General features: G+C 41.3%; 1 protein-coding gene across 9 annotated transcripts in view; it reads right to left on the reverse strand.

The window, feature by feature from the left end:
- Dip2c (disco-interacting protein 2 homolog C) overlaps positions 1 to 23136 on the reverse strand; it is a 385401-nt gene that overhangs the window by 209083 nt on the left and 153182 nt on the right. Inside the window, exons 1-2 of one of the 9 annotated variants that reach the window (XM_063276482.1) lie at positions 2446 to 4399; positions 2148 to 2331 (exon numbers count right to left, since the gene is read on the reverse strand). The exons of 6 other annotated variants lie outside the window; for them this stretch is intronic. The gene's annotated coding sequence lies outside the window, so the exon portion shown is untranslated. Of the gene's footprint in view, positions 1 to 2147; positions 2411 to 2445; positions 4400 to 23136 lie in introns of those variants that run through there. 2 more of the 9 variants (XM_039095753.2, XM_063276483.1) reach the window with 2 other exon arrangements.

The following is a 23136-nucleotide window of genomic DNA, read 5'->3' on the forward strand; positions in this document are numbered from 1 at the left end:
TTCCAAGGAAACTCATACAATCAGGGCTCGAAAACCATAGTAAATGCACAAGAGTTTTCTTCATATTCTCTAAAACTTCCTGGATTAAAGGCTTGGTCACAAGCTTTAAGTATTATTGTGAAGTGGTACAAACTTTAAGTAGAGCCTAACTGGAGAAGATCACTGCAGTCATGGCCTTGGAGAGTTTATTGGCCCCATTCCCTCTGTTTTTTGTTTTGTTTTGTTTTGTTTTTTTGCTTGCTAGCTTCCTTATAAGATGCACAACTTTCCCCTCACAAACATTTCTGCTAGCGTATACTGCCAAGTCATAAACCTTAAGCCAAACAAGACGACTGACCATGATCTAAAAGTATGCATTAAGGAATTTTCTAATTTAAGTTGATTCCTCTGGGTATTTTATCAGTGCAATAGAAAACTGATAGCGCACTGCATTGGTGTGGGCAAATGTACAATACCAAATACAATAGCAAAACAATAGTTTCATAGTCATAATATTCCGCATTTGACTTACTCAATCCTCTACCCCATTAGTTCACAAAACCACTGATCTGTTGACTGTCCCTGTGCACTTCTGCCTCTTTGAGAATGTCACAAATAGTCACAGTTACTACACTGCAGATCTGATGAAATATTCCCTTACTGCCATGTGCTGGGATTACAGCTAGACCTGAGCCACCATTCCTGGATCCAGAAGTACATTTTTTACTGTAAGTTTTATAAAAGACAGAAGAAATACAAGAGTGGATTCATCTTATTAATCTCATGAATGAAAATACACTTGTGATAATCACTTGAACAGATCAGGTGAAATCTACATATCCCTCATGCAGTGAGTGAACCTATTACAGGAAGAGTTTTACCAGCTATGAGAGCAAAGGAGACAAGAACAGGACACCCTGAAGGACCTTGAATGCTTCCAGGGGACTTCAGCAGTAAATCACATTAAGCATCTTGCTGCCTACTTTAGACAAGAGTTACAGCAACAGACACCTTGCTTTGCAAACGTGCTGAGAACCTGTGAGTGCGCCCACCTAGCTATACCATTTAATCTTCACTATAGTGGATATTAAATTCTTAGAGGAGATAAACACTAAGGTTTAAGTCATTTGTCTTGATTTTGGATTCTCATACATGGGGCAGAATTTTCTGGAGGGGAGTAAATTTAGTGCCCTCAAACTCCACCTCAAACTGCAACCCCTCAGGGGTCTACATCTAGGAATCTGCATCTCCAAGCTGCTGCTGCCAGAAGCTCTGATGGAGGTGGCAGAAGGCAGAGTGAACATTCCCACACACTACCTCCTCCCTGCAGCACCCGGTACTGTGATCCCCTTAATTGCCTGTACCACTCTGTTGAGCTCCTACTATTCTTTCCTGTGTGCACTGAACTTACAAATAAAAGCAGAAGTGAATGCAGACATTCTGTAAGTTTATAAAAAGAGGGTTCACCTGAAGGAGAATTAACTGGAACTAGGATTATCAAGAGCAGGAAAATGCAGTAGAATGTACCTCACGAACAGCTCCCTGCTGTTGAAGGAGTCAGAGCCCTAGTTATCACTGTTACCTACAGCAATTTAGCTTCAGTTTACAAAGCTCACTGTTGGGCATTAAGGAGATGCCCTTCGATTGTTTTTATGCTAATAAAGTTTTATTTGTTATATAAATGAGTTATATAAGTAAAAAGTCTACTTAGCATGGAGATGTGAACATGTGTCTATTTATATGCTAATGCGGAAGAAAAAAGCCCGGGTGTTTTAAGTAATACCACTGTGAACATGATTGCATTTCCTTTCCATACAAACACAAACTGCCGATGAACCAGCATTAAACAGATCCATTACAATATCCATAATTTTCCAATCAATCTCCAGCTCTAACCACCAAACTGAAAACCATAGCATTTAATACAAATACTGATTTAAAAAAAAAAAAGCAGGTTTGCAACATTTTTAGAAATAACCCTGCATTCTATCTAGAGACTACCCCATACAATGCATGCCAAGTGAAATTATTCTATCATATCAAGAATCCAACAATATGGCTTTGACTATTTGACTATTTCTACATGAGTAATTTTCCAAAGGTATTTCATTTCATGTCAATACCTAAACTCTGAAACTTTCATTCTTGAATAGTTCACAACTCCTTACTTTCCAACTCCCCCAGGAAGGCAGCTCAATGCTGATGCTCTGAGGTGCGACTCATTCAAGTGGTTCAAGTAACATTGTGTCAGGAGAAGCGCTCAGATTCTAGGTTCTAACACTGTCCAGCTGGATAGTATGAAACCGGAAACCTCCACATAAATATCTCTTTAAGAAGCACAGTCCTGGGAACCTAGAAAGTGAAAGGAGGAAGGCCATAGAGAACAGGGATTAGACAGCATGATGCAAGTCAGTGGGCAATGAAAGGGTCCCCTGGCAGGCAGGCATTCCTTCAGTAGTAACTTACCATGGCATGAGGCCCCACCCAAAGTGCTGCCACCTCACATCCAATCCTCTGATCCCAAGAAGCCTGGATTCTTTTGCATCTTTGTAGCCTTCACAAGCTCACTGCTTAGCTCGCAATGACCTCTGAGGTGTGCTAAAGATGGCTGCTTATCTTGTGCACATTTATCTTGCCTTCCAAACGTACTTAGCTCTAGTGGAGCCAGTCTTCACCTCATAATGCTTCGGCTTCTGGGATTCTCAGCATGTTGCCTTGCTATACACATAAATACCGCTGATTGTCAGAATCAGTTCCTACTTTGCTGACCAGATTTTGCCCACACTTCCTGGTATTAGATCAGCTGTCTGGTTCACACTCCAGAATAGCTAAGAGCTTCTGGTGACGCTCTGTCATATTCATCTCAGAAATTCTTAATCTTCATCTCTATCACTATCTTTATAAACTTCAGTATACTTTCTAATTTTAGTGTGACTTTTGAAAAGAAGGATTTAAAAACAAAAATGTTGAAATATCATGTTACACTTGCTTTTTTCCCCCTATTCAAATAGTAGCAAAAATTTAGTGGAAGTAACTTCCATAGAATAGAATTCTACAAATACTCTATTATACTAGCAAATTACTACATAGATACATATACAAAGAGAGCTATAGAACACAATAGTTAAACCAATTTAAGAAACATACATGTTTCTTGCTCTTCTAAAACTGGTGCACAATCCAGACTAATCATAACAGAATTCAGCAAGAAGATTAAATCAGTTTTGAAAGAAAAAGATAGCACATCACAGCATATTCAATCTTTTTTCCCTTTCCTATCCACTAGACCAACTGTAAGAGATGTTGACAGATGGTCATCAAAACCTACTACCTGCCCAGGGACCTGAGGAAATAGTTCCATCAGCCAAGGACTTGCATATAAGCATGAGGACCTCAATTCAGATCCCCAGCACCCATTTTAAGCCAGGCATAGTGATGGGTCTCTGTGATAATAGAGAGAGAAGGGTCCTGGGGTCTCTCCTCAGCCAGTCCAGCCAACAGTGAGCTCCAGGTTCAACGATAGGTTGTCTCAAGAAAACAAGATAGAAGGCTAGAAAAAAACAGCTCACCAGTTAAAAGTACTTGCTACTTCTTCCAGAAGACTGGGATTTCAATTTGTAGCACCCACATAAAAGCTTACAACTCTAACTCCAGGCCTAGGATCAGGCTTCTTTTGGCCTCCCATCGGCATTGTATTCATATAGTGAACAGAGTATTCAGGCAAATACTCACATACGTGTGTGTGTGTGTGTGTATGTGTGTGTGTGTGTGTGTGTTTTCAAAGTTTTAACTTATAATTATATATGTAACACATAGTATTACATATTTTTATATATGTACAAATCCCCCTTCCCCCAGCGAGTGAGTGGGAAGCACATCTGAGGGTTACCTCTGCTCTCCATACTCACATGTCTGTACAGCAACTGTCCCATCCTCCAATGCATGGCTATTCTTTATACCTAAGCTATTTGATGGCTCTGGCTATATACTTTCCATCCATGTTCTTTTTATTCCTACCAGCATCAATGGAGCCGCCTACATTTGACCACACAAATGATAAGGGTACTCTGCTCTGACCTTAGGAATGCAGGGGAGGAATCTGTATCTTTGGATAACATTAGAAAGCAGAGTCGTGACCTAGAACACGCCCTTTAAACAATTTTGATAGAAAACTTTCTGTTCTTTAAGCTACTATACTGGTACCGTTCTAAAGGAGCCCTTTGTTCTAACACAGTACTCCTTTATTTAATAATGTCAAAATTAAATAAAAATATATTAAAGTCTTCATGCACACTAAAAATTTGTCACCATGATTCTACTGCTCATATTTCATTTATCAAAACTCAACCATAGTTAACATTTGCAATTTTAATGACATGGCTTTTGCTGTTTTGTTTTGTTTTGTTTAATTTAAACAAAGTCTTACTCTGTAGTTCAGCATTCTTAAAAAAAAAATTGGCTGCTAGGCGGAATTCCCTCCCAGCCCCTGCCCCTTCATTCTTCCCTGTACGAGACGCCCACCAGCTGAAGAGCATGTGTGAAGTTTTTGTGTAAATACTTGCAATGCTTCTTGGCTAAACCTTTTCCTTTTCCTTTTAATTCTGACTTACAGAGCAGGAAGTATCTGTGACGCAGAGCTGAGAAAAGAGGAAAGCTGCACCTGCTCCTTTTCAAGGCATCACTCACTGCTCATGTGCCTTCTTTCTGCTTGCTTTCTCGTTTCCATCCTCAGACATGACAGGTTATTTCTCAACGCAGTCTGCTTTACTGACACCTCTGTATACAGCATCTATAACAGAAGTCCACGAAGCGGGAAGGCAGGGAAAAGAGAAGATCACCAACAACGTGGGAAAGAGGAACGTACTTGAGAAGACTCCAGCTGCGGAGTCTGCCTGTCACTTCTATTAAGTTCACATAATCCAAGGTGACTCAACCTCAAAAGTAGTAAGGTTTTCATCGAAATGGCTTAAACCTGGTTTGAATGAAAAGGTTTACATCTTGGCTATCAAATTCCTAATGCATAACTTCACATCAAATAGGTGCTTGTTTTCTAGTTATCCTCCTTGTTTCTCCCCCTAGCCCACCCTACCCCCAAGCTATTTAATCTCTGATGTCATTTACACTATATAGCTCTGTCCAAATTTGGCTAACCAACTCACCAGCTCTTCAAAGTCACATGGCCACTTTCAGTTGAGTCTGAATACCTCAGCCCAGCTAAACAATAGCCCAAAATACGCCTTTGACTTGCTAATGCATGTGGTATTTTACCCCATAGTCCCACTTCCCCTGCAGGATTAGATATGACCTGTAGGAGAGACTAAAGGTGTTAGTTAAGCAAATACCAAACAATCAGAGAAAATCTTAGTTCCCTGTGTTTGCTATGGTCTTGATTCAAAATAGCTTTCCAGATTCCCAGGTACAAACAATTGTCACTACTCAGGATCCCAGCTTTATTTACAGAAGAGTCATCAAGCGCCTAACTCACAACAGCTGTTCCCATCAGAACTTAAGGCCAAAGTGAAAAATAAAAAGTGGGCAGGACCACATGTGGCCCATACATATACAGCCACCCATATAGACAAAATGGATGAAGCAAAGAAGTGCAGACCGACAGGAGCCAGATCGCTCCTGAGAGACACAGCCAGAATACAGCAAAAATACAGAGGCGAATGCCAGCAGCAAACCACTGAACTGAGAATAGGACCCCCGTTGAAGGAATCAGAGAAAGAACTGGAAGAGCTTGAAGGGGGGGCTCGAGACCCCATATGTACGACAATGCCAAGCAACCAGAGCTTCCAGGGACTAAGCCACTACCTAAAGACTATACATGGACTGACCCTGGACTCTGACCTCATAGGTAGCAATGAATATCCTAGTAAGAGCACCAGTGGAAGGGGAAGCCCTGGGTCCTGCTAAGACTGAACCCCCAGTGAACTAGACTGTTGGGGGAAGGGCGGCAATGGGGGGGAGGGTTGGGAGGGGAACACCCATAAGGAAGGGGAGGGGGGAGGGGGATGTTTTCCCGGAAACTGGGAAAGGGAATAACACTCGAAATGTATATAAGAAATACTCAAGTTAAAATAAAATAAAATATATATGTAAACATTAAAAAAAAAAAGTGGGCAGGAGAAAAAGTCTAAGTTTATATGAGGCTGACCGGTGTGCTTGAGGGGTGTCAACTTTAAAGTATGGCTGTACCAGAAGTAGTAAGAAGGTTCAATTAATACAAATAAAGCTTCGGACATTATGAAGGTAACAAGTAACCATAAGCTTCAGGAGCTCACAGTCCAGCACGGCGTCTTCTCACTGGCAAGAAAAGAGGCATTAGACAGTAAGGGCAAAGCTTTCCTCTTGAACTAACATAGTGGAATTCAGGGACATGAATATTGTATCAGTTTATAGATATTTCTAAATCTTGATTTTGTTATTTTAATATCCACATCTAAGGAAGGATCAGAATTGACTGTCCCTCAATAAAGTCTTAGAACAAACAGAACAGATCTCATGATAGCTAAGCAGAGGAAAGATGAGGTAAAAGCAAGCATATTCAAATCTTATGCTAAATTATGCTTTCAAGTGGCAGAGAATAATATAGAAAGTGGAAAGGATGGGGCTGGAGAGATGGCTCAGCGGTTAAGAGCAATGACTGCTCTTCCTGAGGTCCTGAGTTCAATTCCCAGCAACCACATGGTAGTTCACAACCATCTGTAAAGAGATCCGATGCCCTCTTCTGGTGTATCTGAAGACAGCTGCAGTGTACTCACATACCTAAAGTAAATAAATAAATCAGAAAGAAAGAAAGAAAGAAAGAAAGAAAGAAAGAAAGAAAGAAAGAAAGAAAGAGAGAGAGAGAGAGAAAGAAAGAAAGGAAAGAAGAGAGGGGGAGAGGGGGAGGGAGGGAGGGAGGGAGGGAGGGAGGGAGGGAGGGGAAAGGAAAGGAGAGGAGAGGAGAGGAGAGGAGGAGGAGGTAGTTTGGCCAAAACAAGTGAATTCTAAAATAATAAAGTAAAATAAAATAAAAAAAAAACTCAAATGACCCCATCTTGAGAATCAATAATGTCATAAAGCAATTATATTGTTTGTGTGCTGCAAGAAAGAAAAAAAGAAAAAAAGAGAAGAGAAAAGAAAAGCAAGAAGAAAAGATGGTTGCCAGATAAGTGTGATTTAATCCTAGCCCTCAGGAGGTTGAGACAAGAGAAGCAGATAGAATTTGAGGATGCCAGCATAGGTGGGTTGCAGTGAAAGATGAGAGTCTTTGTTGAACATCATCCTTCCTTAAGAACAGATAGAAGCTACAAATAAAGATATGGAAAGCCATTAGGACACTGGAACAAAAAAGATATTAAAGACAGCCAACCTCTTTTTCTTTAACACATGAGCCCTTTCCTAACTAAAATTTCCAACTGGTTGTTAGACCTCAAATCAAATTAATTTATTCAATGCTCAAATCACTTACATCTAAAATCCCTTAATGAGGCTAGCACATGGTTTTGGAACTATGTAGTGATTGGCTTAAGAGTATCCTTGTGAATCTGTGTATTTTCTCCTCACATATCTTACCTTAAGCTACCAATGGTTTGTTTACACTATCGTGATGAGACACACATCAGAAAGAATTTAATGCCATAGTATTCTCAGCAGACTTCACTCTAATTTCTTCTATTCACTGTTTTTTTAAGATGAATTTTATGATTAGCCCTAATAAAATATCAGAGGCTATGTTGTTTAGGGTCAACTTGAACAACAATCTAACATTCAACCATGTATTTGGCGAGAATACAAAAAAAAAGTGCTTAAGAAATAATATTTGCGGGGTTGGGGATTTAGCTCAGTGGTAAAGCGCTTGCCTAGCAAGCACAAGGCCCTGGGTTCAGTCACCAGCTCCGGGGGAAAAAAAAAAAAAAAAAAGTCTGCCAAGAAATAATATTTGCAACACAAAGAACATGATGCTGTGTATGACTATAATGAATTAACCTCAGAAGCCTTTATCAAAAGGTAAGAATATGTGAGCATCTGACACTGTTAACATTTTCTCCCACCCTCGTGGAAACTGTGGTACCAGGTCATGATTGGAGGAGACTCAGATGTTTTCAGATGCACCATTTCCCAAGGGCCTCTGCCACAAACTAGGCGGCAGACTAGGTGTTAATACAACAGAAATGCCTTTTCTCTCAATTATGAAATCAGAAATCCAATGTCAAGGTACGTGCTTTCTTTGAAGGTCCCAAAAAATGGTCTCTTCTGATCCCTTTAGCTTGTGACAGCATCATTCAATCTCCGTCCTCCCAGATCCTTTTTCTGTCTCCAGTTATTCTCACAAGAACTGCAGCCTCTGTGTTTACATTCATTGTGAGATACTCACACATATGCAAGACCCCTCTCCCAGTCTACACCATTTCTTAGTAAGAACAGCAGTTCTAGGAGGCAAGTTTTAGGAGGATTTGATTTCAGGACAGGTGCTGACACAGCTAGCCATGAGATTTAGAATTCAGGGACTGTAATCCTGGAACGCTGTGGAGGTAGAAGACATGAGGAAAGAGTGTGGAAAGACAGCCATGTGGTATTTTTAGAAGTCAAACCTATGACTCAGTTTTGATTAAACCTTCTCTCCAGTAAATGGTTTCTGCACAGACAGGAAAGAGAAAGTGTTAAATTTAAACAGGGAAGGTGACGATCTTAAACCATTCCTTTTTCTCAAGTTACCACTGGGTTCTGTCCTCTATCTGGAAGTGTTTTCAAAAATACCATCTTCAAAACCACAGGCTAATACTTAAGTTTTCCCATTCTCTTTCTCAGAAAGAATTACAAATGCTATGATAAAACCACATGTTTTGTAGTGATAAAAGACAAACACCACCACCTCAAAAAGAAAAGACCAATTTTAGTACAACTTAGTACACAGTACAACGGTTCGTGTTTTCATTAAGCATCCACACAGTGAGATAGACGCATTCATCCAGGTTGAAGGTCAAGTATCATTTTCTACAATCAAGTAATGAGGGGAAAAGTCTACTTGAGATGAGCCTGACCATTTCAACTGCAAACAGGAAAGCCATCTAAATAGGAAAATAGGAACCATCAGGTATCTCTGTCTACTCTGGGGAAGAAGACACTGCTTTTTTTTTTTTTTTTTTTTTAAATTAACTTGAGTATTTCTTATATACATTTCCAGTGTTATTCCCTTTCCCAGTTTCCGGGCAAACATCCCCCTCCCCCCTCCCCTTCCTTATGGGTGTTCCCCTCCCAACCCTCCCCCCATTGCCGCCCTCCCCCCACCAGTCTAGTTCACTGGGGGTTCAGTCTTAGCAGGACCCAGGGCTTCCCCTTCCACTGGTGCTCTTACTAGGATATTCATTGCTACCTATGGGGTCAGAGTCCAGGGTCAGTCCATGTATAGTCTTTAGGTAGTGGCTTAGTCCCTGGAAGCTCTGGTTGCTTGGCATTGTCGTACACATGGGGTCTCGAGCCCCCTCAAGCTCCTCCAGTTCCCTCTCTGATTCCTTCAACGGGGGTCCCATTCTCAGTTCAGTGGTTTGCTGCTGGCATTCGCCTCTGCATTTGCTGTATTCTGGCCGTGAAGACCCTGCTTTTAAGGAAGACAAAGTCTCTACATTGGTAAGTGCATTTGCTCTTCTTAAGGGACATTCTCATGATTTTCAGCATGCATTCATTAAGAACTGATACCTTGGCATCCATTTTCAGTCGTCTTAACTAATGGCATGCTACATAGTAACTTGGTTGGTAAAGTGCTCTCTTAACATGATAAGTCCTGATAGGTTTCAATCCCAGCATCATAAACTAGGCATAGTGACACACTCCCATAATCCTTCCATTCCAGAGGCGAAGACAGGAAGATCAAGAGTTCCAGGCCACCTTAGGCTGCATAAGATTCCATCTGAAACAAAACAAATCAATGTGTACAACATATTTGCTTCCCAAAAGCAGCTCTCTAATTCACAAAGAAGCTACAAAATAAAAGAAGCATTTAGACTTCCTGGCTGTAACCACTCCACATGCCTCAGTTTTATCAAATGGGTCATGGCATCCCAGGAAATAATGTCATTCTCCCATTATAACCAGGTTTCTTACTCTGCCTGAGCTATAAAAAAAGTGAGAGAACATGAGAGGTGATGCTAAGAAAAGCTAAGTAACACACCAGAGGCACGACTGAGTAAACAGAGGCAGTCTGCTGCTCTGGCTACAACTGTTTCCCATGTGATAGGGAAGGGTCATCTCAGGGTTGAGCTTACTATCAATTTTCCTGGTCTTTCTGTTTCCAGTCTGTATATATCTAGGGACAGAAAATGTTTCCTGAACTTTCATCATTAAACAAGGGCTATGACTCCAGATTTTCTTCAATATCAACCCAACACAGGAGCTAATGGAAAGACAATGACTTGATGCTCTTGAAGCTGAAATCATCAGGCCTTCCTCCTCTCCCAAATCCAAGTCAATATAGCCACTCTCCTGCAGTTCATAGTTTTATTTGTTTTGTCTTTTTAGTTTGGGGAAAATGGAATAGCCTCTAACCAAACAACCGTATAAACCTTTATATTATCCAGAAAGGACTAAACTTTTTAAGATTTTTAAATTTAATTAACAAGATAATGGTAGTCATTAATACTATCAAAATACTACATCAATATGAAGACTTTGAAATGTGCATTATAAAAACTTCTAATTATACATGCAAAAACTACATCACGGAAATACAATGACTGTTAGGAAGACAAAAAAATTCATGTTAGTGAATTATACTATCTCTGAATCAACTTCCATGGCATTTTGCACTCTATCTACTGAAATTTAATAGCATTTCTTAACTAAAATAAAACCTTTGCAGATTGATTATATTAACCATTTAATTGTTTGTGTATTTTATCATTTTAATGATTTCATCTGTACTTGAAAATAATCTTTTTTAAACTTGCATAATAATTCTAGATAGTATTAAGAATTCACTATTCCCCTGAGCATAGTAACACAGGCAGAATGATTATGAATTCACAGACTGGATTACACAGCAAGTTCAAAGCCAGCCTAGGTTGCATTAAAAAAATAAATAAGTATCAAAAACACATATCCCACCAAAAAAATAAAATTACTGTTGATCCGGCGTTCTATTTTTCAAGTCCTCCCTAATCAGCAGTTTGATATAGCCTGTTCTTCCTGTCCATTTCCCTAATAAAAGCATCCACATAAAAGATTACTGGTGGTAAAACCTTTTTTAAAGATAATTCTCAAATACCCATGCTAGCCTTGAACTTCTCTGTAGCTAAGAATGGCCTTCAACTTCTGATTCTCCTGCCTCCATTTACCACGTCCAGGGATTATACAACCATAGTGGCTTCGTGTGGTGACTATGACTGAATCCAAGGCTTAGTTGATGCTGAACAAATTTACTCTACCAGCTGAACTACATTCCAGCTACTAAAACTAATTCTTACAAAAATTACATTTACACTGTAAGAGTTACCTTTTTAGAGAAATAACGCTTGAAAATCAGTTTCTGAAATAGGCTTGTGGAATGAGGCATATCTGTAATTTACAAAAATAAATGATTTCCAGCAAATCACACTGTAAAACAAAGTATAAAACCCTATCTACTAAGCACCACAGCAAATAAGTTAAAGAAGTACAAAACAGAAAAAAAAAAAAAAAAAACAGACAAGCCTGGGAAACCAGAAGAGACTGCTCTCTGCACACACATCTCGGATGCCAGAGGAAAAAGCCAAAGACCACCTGGAACCCTGGTGCACTGAAGCTCCCGGAAGGGGCGGCACAGGTCTTCCTGGTTGCTGCCGCTGCAGAGAGCCCGTGGGCAGCACCCCACGAGCGAACTTGAGCCTTGGGACCACAGGTAAGACCAACTTCTCTGCTGCAAGAAAGCTGCCTGATGAGCTTGGGACACATGGAAGCAGAATTCCTCTAGGACCGGGCACGTTCTGTGTTTACCGGAAGTCCCACACCCTCGGATCCCGGCCCGCAGCAGCTCTCTGCTCCCAGACCCTGTGAGAGAGAGACCCAACCGCCTGGTCAGGTGGGCACTCCTGAGGCTGCAGACCGGAAGAGACCACCAACACTGCTCACTCCTGCCCACATCCCTGGCCCAAGAGGAAACTGTATAAGGCCTCTGGGCTCCCGTGGGGGAGGGCCCAGGAGCGGCAGGACCCCTGCCTGAGACACCACCGAAACCTGAAGGAAACAGACCTGATAAACAGTTCTCTGCACCCAAATCCCGTGGGAGGGAGAGCTAAACCTTCAGAGAGGCAGACAAGCCTGGGAAACCAGAAGAGACTGCTCTCTGTACATACATCTCGGACGCCAGAGGAAAACACCAAAGGCCATCTGGAACCCTGGTGCACTGAAGCTCCCGGAAGGGGCTGCACAGGTATTCCTGGTTGCTGCCGCCGCAGAGAGCCCATGGGCAGCACCCCACGAGCGAACTTGAGCCTCGGGACCACAGGTAAGACCAACTTTTCTGCTGCAAGAAAGCTGCCTGGTGAACTCAAGACACAGGCCCACAGGAACAGCTGAAGACCTGTAGAGAGGAAAAACTACACGCCCGAAAGCAGAACACTCTGTCCCCATAACTGACTGAAAGAAAACAGGAAAACAGGTCTACAGCACTCCTGACACACAGGCTTATAGGACAGTCTAGCCACTGTCAGAAATAGCAGAACAAAGTAACACTAGAGATAATCTGATGGCGAGAGGCAAGTGCAGGAAGCCAAGCAACAGAAACCAAGACTACTTGGCATCATCGGAGCCCAATTCTCCCACCAAAACAAACATGGAATGAATATCCAAACACACCAGAAAAGCAAGATCTAGTTTCAAAATCATATTTGATCATGATGCTGGAGGACTTCAAGAAAGACGTGAAGAACTCCCTTAGGGAAACACAGGAAAACATTAATAAACAAGTAGAAGCCTACAGAGAGGAATCGCAAAAATCCCTCAAAGAATTCCAGGAAAACACAATCAAACAGTTGAAGGAATTAAAAATGGAAATAGAAGCAATCAAGAAAGAACACATGGAAACAACCCTGGATATAGAAAACCAAAAGAAGAGACAAGGAGCTGTAGATACAAGCTTCACCAACAGAATACAAGAGATGGAAGAGAGAATCTCAGGAGCAGAAGATTCCATAGAAATCATTGACTCAACTGTCAAAGATAATGTAAAGCAGAAAAAGCTACTGGTCCAAAACATACAGGAAATCCAGGACTCAATGAGAAGATCAAACCTAAGGATAATAGGTATAGAAGAGAGTGAAGACGCCCAGCTCAAAGGACCAGTAAATATCTTCAACAAAATCATAGAAGAAAACTTCCCTAATCTAAAAAAAGAGATACCCATAGGCATACAAGAAGCCTACAGAACTCCAAATAGATTGGACCAGAAAAGAAACACCTCCCGTCACATAATAGTCAAAACACCAAACGCACAAAATAAAGAAAGAATATTAAAAGCAGTAAGGGAAAAAGGTCAAGTAACATATAAAGGCAGACCTATCAGAATCACACCAGACTTCTCGCCAGAAAGTATGAAGGCCAGAAGATCCTGGACTGATGTCATACAGAACCTAAGAGAACACAAATGCCAGCCCAGGTTACTGTATCCTGCAAATCTCTCAATTAACATAGATGGAGAAACCAAGATATTCCATGACAAAACCAAATTTACACAATATCTTTCTACAAATCCAGCACTACAAAGGATAATAAATGGTAAAGCCCAACATAAGGAGGCAAGCTATAACCTAGAAGAAGAAAGAAACTAATCGTCTTGGCAACAAAACAAAGAGAATGAAAGCACACAAACATAACCTCACATCTAAATATGAATATAACGGGAAGCAATAATCACTATTCCTTAATATCTGTCAACATCAATGGCCTCAACTCCCCAATAAAAAGACATAGATTAACAAACTGGATACGCAATGAGGACCCTGCATTCTGCTGCCTACAGGAAACACACCTCAGAGACAAAGACAGACATTACCTCAGAGTGAAAGGCTGGAAAACAACTTTCCAAGCAAATGGTCAGAAGAAGCAAGCTGGAGTAGCCATTCTAATATCAAATAAAATCAATTTTCAATTAAAAGTCATCAAAAAAGATAAGGAAGGACACTTCATATTCATCAAAGGAAAAATCCACCAAGATGAACTCTTAATCCTAAATATCTATGCCCCAAATACAAGGGCACCTACATATGTAAAAGAAACCTTACTAAAGCTCAAAACACACATTGCACCTCACACAATAATAGTGGGAGATTTCAACATCCCACTCTCATCAATGGACAGATCATGGAAACAGAAATTGAACAGAGATGTAGACAGACTAAGAGAAGTCATGAGCCAAATGGACTTAACGGATATTTATAGAACATTCTATCCTAAAGCAAAAGGATATACCTTCTTCTCAGCTCCTCATGGTACTTTCTCCAAAATTGACCATATAATTGGTCAAAAAACGGGCCTCAACAGGTACAGAAAGATAGAAATAATCCCATGCGTGCTATCGGACCACCACGGCCTAAAACTGGTCTTCAATAACAATCAAGGAAGAATGCCCACATATACTTGGAAATTGAACAATGCTCTACTCAATGATAACCTGGTCAAGGAAGAAATAAAGAAAGAAATTAAAAACTTTTTAGAATTTAATGAAAATGAAGGTACAACATACCCAAACTTATGGGACACAATGAAAGCTGTGCTAAGAGGAAAACTCATAGCGCTGAGTGCCTGCAGAAAGAAACAGGAAAGAGCATATGTCAGCAGCTTGACAGCACACCTAAAAGCTCTAGAACAAAAAGAAGCAAATACACCCAGGAGGAGTAGAAGGCAGGAAATAATCAAACTCAGAGCTGAAATCAACCAAGTAGAAACAAAAAGGACCATAGAAAGAATCAACAGAACCAAAAGTTGGTTCTTTGAGAAAATCAACAAGATAGATAAACCCTTAGCCAGACTAACGAGAGGACACAGAGAGTGCGTCCAAATTAACAAAATCAGAAATGAAAAGGGAGACATAACAACAGATTCCGAGGAAATTCAAAAAATCATAAGATCTTCCTATAAAAACCTATATTCAACAAAACTTGAAAATCTGCAGGAAATGGACAATTTCCTAGACAGATACCAGGTACCGAAGTTAAATCAGGAACAGATAAACCAGTTAAACAACCCCATAACTCCTAAGGAAATAGAAGCAGTCATTAAAGGTCTCCCAACCAAAAAGAGCCCAGGTCCAGACGGGTTTAGTGCAGAATTCTACCAAACCTTCAGAGAAGACCTCATACCAATATTATCCAAACTATTCCACAAAATTGAAACAGATGGATCACTACCGAATACCTTCTACGAAGCCACAATTACTCTTATACCTAAACCACACAAAGACACAACAAAGAAAGAGAACTTCAGACCAATTTCCCTTATGAATATCGACGCAAAAATACTCAACAAAATTCTGGCAAACAGAATCCAAGAGCACATCAAAACAATCATCCACCATGACCAAGTAGGCTTCATCCCAGGCATGCAGGGATGGTTTAATATACGGAAAACCATCAACGTGATCCATTATATAAACAAACTGAAAGAACAAAACCACATGATCATTTCATTAGATGCTGAGAAAGCATTTGACAAAATTCAACACCCCTTCATGATAAAAGTCCTGGAAAGAATAGGAATTCAATGCCCATACCTGAACATAGTAAAAGCCATATACAGCAAACCAGTTGCTAACATTAAACTAAATGGAGAGAAACTTGAAGCAATCCCACTAAAATCAGGGACTAGACAGGGCTGCCCACTCTCTCCCTACTTATTCAATATAGTTCTTGAAGTTCTAGCCAGAGCAATCAGACAACAAAAGGAGGTCAAGGGGATACAGATCGGAAAAGAAGAAGTCAAAATATCACTGTTTGCAGATGATATGATAGTGTATTTAAGTGATCCCAAAAGTTCCACCAGAGAACTACTAAAGCTGATAAACAACTTCAGCAAAGTGGCTGGGTATAAAATTAACTCAAATAAATCAGTAGCCTTCCTCTACACAAAAGAGAAACAAGCCGAGAAAGAAATTAGGGAAACGACACCCTTCATAATAGACCCAAATAATATAAAGTACCTCGGTGTGACTTTAACCAAGCAAGTAAAAGATCTGTACAATAAGAACTTCAAGACACTGAGGAAAGAAATTGAAGAAGACCTCAGAAGATGGAAAGATCTCCCATGCTTATGGATTGGCAGGATTAATATAGTAAAAATGGCCATTTTACCAAAAGCAATCTACAGATTCAATGCAATCCCCATCAAAATACCAATCCAATTCTTCAAAGAGTTAGACAGAACAATTTGCAAATTCATCTGGAATAACAAAAAACCCAGGATAGCTAAAGCTATCCTCAACAATAAAAGGACTTCAGGGGGAATCACTATCCCTGAACTCAAGCAGTATTACAGAGCAATAGTGATAAAAACTGCATGGTATTGGTACAGAGACAGACAGATAGACCAATGGAATAGAATTGAAGACCCAGAAATGAACCCACACACCTATGGTCACTTGATTTTTGACAAAGGAGCCAAAACCATCCAATGGAAAAAAGATAGCATTTTCAGCAAATGGTGCTGGTTCAACTGGAGGGCAACATGTAGAAGAATGCAGATCGATCCATGCTTATCACCCTGTACAAAGCTTAAGTCCAAGTGGATCAAGGACCTCCACATCAAACCAGACATACTCAAACTAATAGAAGAAAAACTAGGGAAGCATCTGGAACACATGGGCACTGGAAAAAATTTCCTGAACAAAACACCAATGGCTTATGCTCTAAGATCAAGAATCGACAAATGGGATCTCATAAAACTGCAAAGCTTCTGTAAGGCAAAGGACACTGTGGTTAGGACAAAACGGCAACCAACAGATTGGGAAAAGATCTTTACCAATCCTACAACAGATAGAGGCCTTATATCCAAAATATACAAAGAACTCAAGAAGTTAGACCGCAGGGAAACAAATAACCCTATTAAAAAATGGGGTTCAGAGCTAAACAAAGAATTCACAGCTGAGGAATGCCGAATGGCTGAGAAACACCTAAAGAAATGTTCAACATCTTTAGTCATAAGGGAAATGCAAATCAAAACAACCCTGAGATTTCACCTCACACCAGTGAGAATGGCTAAGATCAAAAACTCAGGGGACAACAGATGTTGGCGAGGATGTGGAGGAAGAGGAACACTCCTCCATTGTTGGTGGGATTGCAAACTGGTACAACCATTCTGGAAATCAGTCTGGAGAATCCTCAGAAAATTGGACATTGAACTGCCTGAGGATCCAGCTATACCTCTCTTGGGCATATACCCAAAAGATGCCCCAACATATAAAAAAGACACGTGCTCCACTATGTTCATTGCAGCCTTATTTATAATAGCCAGAAGCTGGAAAGAACCCAGATGCCCTTCAACAGAGGAATGGATACAGAAAATGTGGTACATCTACACCATGGAATATTACTCAGCTATCAAAAACAACGACTTTATGAAATTCGTAGGCAAATGGTTGGAACTGGAAAACATCATCCTGAGTGAGCTACCCCAATCACAGAAAGACATACATGGTATGCACTCATTGATAAGTGGCTATTAGCCCAAATGCTTGAATTACCCTAGATGCCTAGAACAAATGAAACTCAAGACGGATGATCAAAATGTGAATGCTTCACTCCTTCTTTAAAAAGGGAACAAGAGGGGCTGGGGATTTAGCTCAGTGGTAGAGCGCTTACCTAGGAAGCGCAAGGCCCTGGGTTCGGTCCCCAGCTCCGAAAAAAAGAACCAAAAAAAAAAAAAAAAAAAAGGGAACAAGAATACCCTTGGCAGGGAAGAGAGAGGCAAAGATTAAAACAGAGACTGAAGGAACACCCATTCAGAGTCTGCCCCACATGTGGCCCATACATATATAGCCACCCAATTAGACAAGATGGATGAAGCAAAGAAGTGCAGACCGACAGGAGCCGGATGTAGATCGCTCCTGAGAGACACAGCCAGAATACAGCAAATACAGAGGCAAATGCCAGCAGCAAACCACTGAACTGAGAATAGGACCCCCATTGAAGGAATCAGAGAAAGAACTGGAAGATCTTGAAGGGGCTTGAGACCCCATATGTACAACAATGCTAAGCAACCAGAGCTTCCAGGGACTAAGCCACTACCTAAAGACTATACATGGACTGACCCTGGACTCTGACCTCATAGGTAGCAATGCATATCCTAGTAAGAGCACCAGTGGAAGGGGAAGCCCTGGGTCCTGCTAAGACTGAACCCCCAGTGAACTAGACTGGTGGGGGGAGGGTGGCAATGGGGGGGAGGGTTGGGAGGGGAACACCCATAAGGAAGGGGAGGGGGGAGGGGGATGTTTGCCCGGATACCGGGAAAGGGAATAACACTCGAAATGTATATAAGAAATACTCAAGTTAATAAAAAAAAAAAAAAAAAAAAAAACAATCAAACCCCAAAGTGTCAAGATCCCTCCTGTGGGAGCCTTGTCTGCTGGTTTTGACACTGTCTCTCCAAGGACCAGCATTTAGCAAAAACCAAGAATTAACGTCTACACAACCACTACTACCACAATCCAGAATGTAGACAAAGTAAGGTAAGAAGTAAATACCTCACTGTGTTTGTGGTAACAGTTATAAACCTCCTGTGTGACTTTTGAAATCATCAGTGTGTGTGAAAACACAAAACTCATTCTCCATTTGAGCTAATAACCAACACTTATGTCCTGGAGAAGGTAGATTCCACCTGGAATTTAACAATAGCATGGTCCTCACCTTTTCTGAGACACTGGTTTGAGGAAATATGCCTCAACTTTATCAAGGAAGCTGCCCAATCAGACAAGCACTAGAGTCCTGTGGCACATCAGTAGAACAAACTGACGAAGACAACTTTAAATGCTTCGGCCAAAAAGACAGTTTCCTGTATCTTCCTCCTTTACAGAGTAAAGGTTCTGACTATAAACAAAGTTTGGAGCAGAGACTGAAGAAAAGGCCATCCAGAGCCTGCCTCACCTGGGGATCCAGCCCATATATACAACCACCAAATCCAGACAATATTGATGATGCCAAGAAGTGCATGGGTACAGGAGCCTGACATAGCTGTCTCCTGAGAGGCTCTGCCAGAGCATGACAAATACAGAGGTGGACGCTAGCAGCCAACCATCAAACTGAGAGAACGTGGTCTCCATTGGAGGAGTTAGAGAAAGAATTGAAGGAGCTGAAGGGGTTTGCAATCCCATAACAACAACAATACCAACCAACCAGAGTTTCCAGAAACTAAACCACCATCCAGAAAGTACCCATGGACAGACCCATGGCTCCAGCTGCGTATGTAGCAAAGGATAGCCTTGTTGGGCACCAATGAGAGGAGAAGCCCTTGGTCCTGCCAAGGCTGGACCCCCCAATGTAAGGAAACATCAGGGTAAGGAAGCAGGAAGAGGTGGGAGAATGGGTGGAGGAACACTTTCATAGAAGAAGGGGGAGGAGGATGGGATAGAGGGTTTATGGACAGCAAACTGGGAAAGGGAATAACATTTGAAATGTAAATAAATTTTAAAATTCAATAGAAAATAAATAAACAGCTGAGGTAGAAGACAAGAGTTGGTATTCCTGGCTTCTGAGGAAAAAAAATGTAGAGATGGTGGTGGTGATGGCTGCACAGTAACAAGGCATGTCTAATGCCAAATTGTATACCTCAAATAGTCATTTACCACAAAAAAAAATCATAAAAGTAAGCTATCAACAGGCACTACGCCCTTTCTCCAGTTTCTTGGAGCCTATAAGATACATTTGCTTTTAAATATATTTACTTTCATAATGAAAGATAAACACCACTACAGTCTGTAAGATTCAGGAAAAAAAATCTTAGGTGTTAATAGACTTAATAAACTGTATGAATAGTGCCTGGATCTAGGCCACAGCATTTGTGTTTGGTAGCTCTGGAAACAGTTCGCTTAGAAGCTCACATGAGCACCATCCCCAACTCAGGCTTGCTTCATGCAGGACATGCTCAGCTCTTCCCTGACAGTGGTCTGAGATACCAAAGGCCTTATTAAATCCCGGAGCACTTGGTATTGCTACACGTTGCCAACAATCTTTCTGCCATCTCTATTCTTCAGGTTCTCCTCTACAGGTTGCTCCTTTGCCTTTATCAGCACATCAGGACCAAGTGTGTAACAAGGCTGCACTTAGACCCTGACCCTCTCTACTGACTCTAAAGAGTAGCATTGTGTCTAAGCCAGACACTGCTGAGACCATCCAGAGCCATAGCTGGCCTGTGTTCAAATTCCACAGTTGCCACCTCCAATCACTGTGACAAAAGGCAAAAGACTTCATCTCCTGTATTTTATTTTCAAATGATTGAATTGAGGCACGTTTGTAGAATTCTAAGAAAACTCAGGGCCAAGAGTACATCCCTCCACAAAGACCCAACCCCCCTCTCATGCAAATATGTACTGTAAGGAAGCGACTTCCTCAGTTTTACACTTAAAAAACCCCAAAACATACAACTTCTAAAAGACAAGCATTTCAGAGACCATGAATTAACTATTCCCAAACTGAACAGAAAAAATGAAAGAAGACTGTAATTCCATAACTTAAATAATAAAAGTGTTCCAAAGGCAAATAGCACCCAATGACTAAATGGGAGAAGGGTGCTCTTACTGTGTTCTGACCTCAGCAAAGGGACTCCAGGGTTGAGCGTCTATGTGAGCATGGGAGCTGGTGCACAGAGAACCCAGTGGTCAAACTCAGGTGTTGTTCCTCAGTTGCTGTTCACCTCGTCTCTTGAAATAGCCTCTTTCACTGGCCTGAAGCTTACTGGTTAACTGGCCGAGTGCTCCAGGATCCCTAAGGATCCGCCTGCTCCCACATTCACAGCACACACCCTGAGTGTGTACACCACCACACCTGCTTGTCTTTCACAGCACACACCCTGAGTGTGTACACCACCACACCTGCTTGTCTTTCACAGCACACACCCTGAGTGTGTACACCACCACACCTGCTTGTCTTTGTTCTTGAATTCTGGGCATTGAACTCAGGCATCGTGCTTTCGTAACAAGCACTTGACTACCTCCCTAACTTTTATGTCTACCCATAAAAAGGCATCTTTGCTCCAGAAAATTAGAGCCCTGAACAACTAGCCTTAGTCAACAGAGGTATTTTTGTCAAGCAAATCACAAAAGATATGAGCTATTTTTATCATGCCTGATAAACAGTGGCAATGTTGATGGCTGTGCTAACACAGAGTTAGCAGGAAAGTTAACTGGCTGTGGAGATCCACCAGAGACCTGTGACGTTGCGGACACAATCAGTCTTCAGGAGATTTTGCTCCTGCATGTCACTGAAGGTGTTAGAAGATTCTCTAGAGCCATGTTTCCTGGCTCCTGCCCATACAGCTGCTTCCCTAGGGTCCCCTTCTCCTTTCTATGTCAACAGCTGGACAGGTTCTCGAACTTACTTCATAAAGGAAACATACAATATACACACTACACAGGTAGACAAGTAACTTTGTGGGAAGCCCTGCAGGAAAGCACCAAGTGACAAAATGTACTACACTAAGGTTGCCATGGAGATGAGCCCAGACGCAACAGGACAGCTCTTCTTACTACAATACACAAAGACCATCTGGGTATGAGAAATTTGATTTTGTAGGACACTCAGCTCACACTTCGGTCAGTTTTTCCCACACACAGTTGGTTTATGAACGGTAACTGTGTGGTTGATATTGTCTAATATGCTCAAGCACACAGCTTAAGGTTCTGCAGAGGAGTAAGAATGTGATCCAGCTCAGTGGAACAGCACTCCGCCTACCACGTGTGAGGCGCTATTCCACAGCGCTGAGAGACAGAAAGAGAAGTTCCTAAAAACTGGGCATAGCCTAGAAGTAACCGACTATTGAACTAAATGGTTGTGTCGCCAAACTGCTTTCTAAATATTTCTGCTTAGTCCCTTAGATTTGTGCTGCTCTTAACCTTGGTTAAAGAAACTTCTTGCAATGAATAGTATCCATGCAAGTTCAGAACAATTCAGTGCTAAGAATAAATGCCTGTTAACATCTTGGGAGAAGGGGCAGAAAGACTTAGAACTGCAGCTGAGAGGAAACTTGTGCTTTCTCTTTGGGGGTCTGGGTTACCTCATTCAATATAGTCTTTTCTACTTCCATTCATTTACCTGCAAATTTCCTTTTCCTTTACAACTGAATAACATTCTATTATGTGGATGCACTACATTTTCATCATCCAGTCACCTGTTGAAAGACATTTAGGTTGCTTCTGAAACTTCCTGGCTATTAGAAATAGGGCTGAACAAACATCTGAAATAGGATGCAAGGCCCTAAGGCATATGCCAAGGAGTGGTATAGCCGGGCAGGATAGTATACTTAATTTTAGCTTTTTTAGTTTGTTTGTGTTTTGAGGATTCTCCACGGTCTCTCTCATCTATGGTTTCTAACTCCAAATCCTAAGATTTGAGCATACAACAAAAAGCAACCAAAGAAGTTATAAAGGGAATATAAAGAGGGTCTTGGAAGTCTGAGAGAAGAACAGGACACAGGCAATATGAAATAGGAAAATGGAATGACAGGGTTCCAAACTGGGCAAGGAGGAGGGAGGTCAATAATGCTCAGGAAACATCTTGGAAAGTATGCAAAAATGTGGGCCAGAATACCAGGAAGTCTGTTGTGAAACAGTCTCTCCTAGAAATGGCTGCACAAACAAGATCAAAACCAAAGCAATATCAATGGACATGGTAACATGAAAGAGGAAGTTTCTGAGTGTCCCAACTCTATTAAAGTGACTAAAGGTGGCTACTGACAGCTGGGAGAAGAACTGTCCTCTCTCACGGATGAGTCCCTTACTCATTGCCCAAAGCAGACTGAGACAGCCCCAACAAAATCAGACTCACCTCAGTGAGGGGAACACAACCTGGCAGGGGTCTGAAGGTCATGCAAGGGATCTAGAGGAAGGAAGGGGTGAAATTGCTATAGCTCCATCACAATTAAGAACATGTTAATAATCAATTCCAGCTGGGCAATCGTAGTGCACACCTTTAATCCAAGCACTCAGGAGACAGAGGC

The sequence above is a fragment of the Rattus norvegicus genome, chromosome 17, assembly GCF_036323735.1.
Source record: "Rattus norvegicus strain BN/NHsdMcwi chromosome 17, GRCr8, whole genome shotgun sequence".
In the NCBI taxonomy this organism is placed as follows: Eukaryota; Metazoa; Chordata; class Mammalia; order Rodentia; family Muridae; genus Rattus; species Rattus norvegicus.